Consider the following 4,725-nt stretch of genomic DNA (forward strand, 5'->3'; position numbering starts at 1 on the left):
ATTGCTCTAGTATAACTCAATTCTTATCAATTTTAACACATAAAATCACTCCCTTTGTTTTAAGGGCACAGATGAAATTTTACCTCCCCTAATTACTTGACCTCTGTGGAGCTTACCTCAATTTATTTGTTTTATTTTCAACACATCAGTAATTCAATCTCAATTAAGGTAAGACAATAGGAATATGGCTAAGCAATCAGCAGGAATTATGAACAAAAAGTCTCAGGCTCAAAGGGGTTAACAATGGAGAAATCAAACAGTTGGGTTATCTGGCCATGGCTAACAGAATAAAATTGTCTTAATCATTTCAATCAATGCATGCATGACAGAAAAACAGAGCAAGTTCTAGAATGCTATCATAGTGAGGTCTCTCAGAATAAAATAAGTGTTTAAGCACAAAACCTCACCAGCTATGATGTCAAGCTAGACTTCCAAAAGAAACATCAGGCATCATTAACCATTCAAGCACAAAATTCAGACAAACGAGCAATCATGAAATCTACTCATGCCCATACAATATCATGCTAGAAGTTCATACAACATACTTCCAAAAATTCTGTCAAGCACATTAACTAGATAAGCACATTTAAACCTGAGAATTGCTTGAAAAATAGATCATTTTTTTTTAAGATAAAGAGCAACACAAAATACTAACTAAAATGACTAAGAAAAAATTAAAAGAGTTTAGAATATCTCCCCCGATAGAAGAATTGCAGTTCTAAGATGCAAGCCTACCATTCTCAGATTTAGAGAATTGTTGTCCTCAGCAATAATTAAACCATAAGAAGGAAGAAAAACCTGCACAATGGAACAAACAGTGGCATATAGGATGAACTATAATGCGCACATTAAAACATCAGAGAGAAATATACCAACACAAAGTAACTAAAAATGCGAAACAGAAAAATAAACTAGTATACAAAATCTCCGTCAACAAGGAGATATAATCAACCCTCTATGTCATCCCCCTCAGCAGCGTGGGATGACTCAGCAAATGGAAGGTCCGGTGGTACTGGATGCCTTGGTGTATGAGACCACAATTCCCATATTTGTTCCAAACCATGAAGCCATGTTAAGAACTCTTTGAAGCTTTGATTTTTCTGAGAGATAGAGTCTCAGTTTCTCTTGTCAAACTTCAGCTCCCGGTGTCTCTTCCAACTCGTATCAAAGAGTTTCACCACTTCCTTTCTCATTGCCTTCTTCTTTGTAGATTACGCCTCCTTTGAGGCGTCCTCACCTCTTTGACATCATCTTTCAGAGTTTGAGGAAGCTCCTTCAATTCCACTTTTGAGGTACCATTTTCTTTGCAATTATCTGCTTTTTCAGGAACCTCAACCGCTACATCTTTTTCTTCCTTTAAGACTTCAAGATTAAAACAATCGTCTTTGTGAGAAGACTATTTTAAAGAATCAAAGACATGAATAGTAACGGTTTCATCATTCATTCTTAGCTCGAGTTTCCCGCTTTTGACATAAATTAGTGCACGAGATGTAGCTAAGAAAGGTCTACCCAGCAAAAGAGGCATCTCAGCTCCCCCTTCCATGTCCATGACCACAAAATCAGCAGGGAAGATGAACTTGTCCACCTTCACAAGAACATCTTCTATTATTCCACTAGGCTTCCTTACAGACTTATCAACAAGTTGAAGAGATGCCAAAGTAGGCTTCAACTCGGTGATCCCCAAGGAATTACAAACAGAAAGGGGCATCAAATTAATGCTAGCCCCTAGATCACATAATGCCCTGCCAATTTTGGTGTTACCAATTTCAATAGGAATATTGAAGCTCCCTGGATCATGACACTTAGGAGGAAATTCTTCGTAATGATAGCGCTACACTCCTCAGTGAGTGTCACCGTTTAGCATTCCAGCAGCTTGTGTTTTCTTGACAACAGGTCCTTCATAAACTTGGCAAAATTGGGCATATTAGCCAAGGCTTTAGCAAATGGAAGATTAATATGAAGCTTTTTGAATATGTCAAGGAACCTGGCATATTGTTGCTTCTGGGCATCCTGCTTGAATCTGTCAGGATAGGGTGCCATGGCTCTTACATAATCAGGATTCAGCTCAAAGGGTGCCATAGCTCTTACATAATCAGGATTCAGCTCAAATTTCTTCTTTTCAGCAACAATAGATGGCTCTTTTTCTTCACCTTTCTGAAGAGGTGTCTTAACATCAGAAGGAATCACCTCCTCTTTTTCTGGCTCCTCAACCGCCTTAAGCTTCTCATTAGCTTTCACTTTTGTGCTCATCTTTTCTGGAGCTGCTATCACCTTACCACTTCTAGTTGTGACAAACATACAATCCTCCTTGGGATTTGTAACTGTGTTACTAGGGAAAGTGCCTGGAGTTCTATCAGCAACTTGCTTAGCCAGCTGGCCAATTTGATTCTCCAAATTCCTGATAGAAGCACTCATGTTTTTAGTATTGGCCCTAGTCTCTTCCATGAAGGCATTGGAGTGTTGAGCCATTTGTCCAACTAAACTCTCCAAATCAGAAGGTTCCTTAGCTTGGACTGGTGGAGGCTGCAGGTAATTGTTAGAACCATAATCAAGACCACCTCCTTGACCTCTCCTCTGGAAATTGCTACTTCCAGAAAGAAAATTCTAATTTCTTGGAGTATTTTGTGGTGGAGGTCTTTGATCATACCAAACGCCATTCACTTGTACTTGTTGAGGTGAATCAGAAGGCATCAAAGGACATTCATTAGACTCATGATTGTCCTGGAAATATTCACACACAACAGTAGCAGCTTTAGTCTGAACACTAGCAAGCTGCTTCTTGTCAAGCCTTGATGTTAAGTTTGCTACCTACTGAGATAGCAAACTGTTTTCAGCCAGAACCGCATCATTACCTTCCAGTTGAAGGATACCTCTCTTAGGCTTTGTTGACAACACTTGGTTTTCGTTGGCAGCCATCCTCTCAATCAGCTCAAGAGTCTCGTTTGCTCTCAGTGTTTTAATAGTGCCTCCTGCTGCACCATTCAACACCATCTGAACCTCAGGTTTGCAACCAATGAAGAAGATTATAACCTGATTACCAGCAGTCAGGTTATACTGAGGACACCTTCTCATCAAATCCTTGAACCGGTTCCATGCTTCACACATTGATTCACCCTCAGATTGAGTGAAATTGGTGATATCATTCACCATCTGGTTGTACTTCTCCATTGAGGATAACTGAGAAAAGAACTTTTGCGATAAATCATCCCAGGTTGCAATGCTTGCTGCAGGCTGCCTCTCCAACCAACTAAGAGCCTTTCCCTTAAGAGCGAAAGGGAACAGCCTCAATCGGATTACATTGTTAGACACCTGAGGGTGTTTGGTTGAGTCACAGATCCTCAAGAATCTGTCAATGAATCGGTGAGGATCTTCACTCTCCTCTCCTCCAAACTGAGCTCTCTCCACCAATTGAATATGAGAGGACTTGAGCTCCCAATTGTTGGTAACATTTTGCTGAACAATGCTCGCATTAGGCCTGTTGAATAATGGAGTCAGAATGGTATCCATGAGCGGATTGTCCTCTTCATTGTTCCCTGCCATAGTGCGTGCTTCTTCAAAAAGAATCTCTAACTTGTCGAATGCAAGCTTCTGCCGAACAAGTTTTCTGTATCTCTTTTCAGTCTTAGTAATCTCCAAATCAAGTGGAAATTCTGGCTCTTTACCTCGCATACAACTCAGAAAAGAGATTAGTAGCACTATTCAAGAATCACAGAAAAATCAAAAATAAAATAAAATAAAAATCAAATCTTAAAAATCAAAATTAATTGATATAAGAAACACCAATCCCCAGCAACGGCGCCAAAAACTTGATGCTTCCCGGCAAGTATACCGATCACACAAGTAATATAGAAAGTAAGTAGAGTATCGTCTCCACAGGGATTGGGTCGAATATCAATTAATTGTTCCTTTTAAGAATGGAAGAGTTCAAAGGTTGTGACAAATATTGTCGAATTATGTGAAATTGAGAACTGAAAATAAAGACTTTTTTTTGTAATTTTTGCTTATGAGAAATAGACAATAAAAATAAGAATTGGTTTGTGAAAATATGAGAAAAGCATTGTAGCTAGAGCGCACTCACCTTATGATCCCCACTTCTTACTTTGGATTGATTTACAATATTCATTTATAAAATTACTCGGATAAATTTTTATCTAAAATAATTAGTTAAATCCCAATCCCTTGGCAATTTAACCCTTTAATCTCAATTGGAATCCTAATCCCTTAGCAACCCCTTATGAAAATTAAGCGATGAACTCAATAATTTAGGCATCCACAATTCAATACACATCTATTCCTAGCATGCATACGAATCGTGTAACACTCCGTATATATCCGGTAATGTTACCATACTATCGTATTAAGCCGTGCTTAATTAAAAATGCGGAATATCTTTTTCTTTTCAGTTATGACGTCATTAATCGTTACCAACTTGATTACTTAATCATTTTCAAAACATCGCCTGTATGCAATTGCAATAAAACAGCTAACTGAAATACCTCATTAATTAAAATAACATAATGTATGTTTCTAGTCACGGAACTACAACACGTAGACCAGACCAACTATCAGTTTATACAACTCAATTCAAAAGTACTAACAACATAGTGGCATGGACAACTCCCATGCTCACCCAAATAAGGCAACAAAGCCCAATGATGAACCCTTAGTTCATCAAGTTTTTGAGCATGAATTGGTATAAATTTGTGTGATTAAATGGATGAAAAA

The 4,725-nt window shown here is 38.3% G+C and overlaps 1 non-coding gene across 1 annotated transcript; it reads left to right on the top strand.

Moving 5' to 3' along the window:
• The first annotated feature begins 3,046 nt into the window (after positions 1 to 3,046).
• LOC133294311 (small nucleolar RNA R71) lies at positions 3,047 to 3,152 on the top strand. The gene has a single exon (XR_009749181.1). It is a non-coding gene; the product is annotated as a small nucleolar RNA R71 (small nucleolar RNA).
• The last annotated feature ends 1,573 nt before the right edge of the window (positions 3,153 to 4,725 follow it).

The sequence above is a fragment of the Gastrolobium bilobum genome, unplaced genomic scaffold (genome assembly GCF_033153095.1).
Source record: "Gastrolobium bilobum isolate Gb01-03AN ecotype WA unplaced genomic scaffold, APGP_CSIRO_Gbil_v1 utg16927, whole genome shotgun sequence".
NCBI lineage: Eukaryota > Viridiplantae > Streptophyta > Magnoliopsida > Fabales > Fabaceae > Gastrolobium > Gastrolobium bilobum.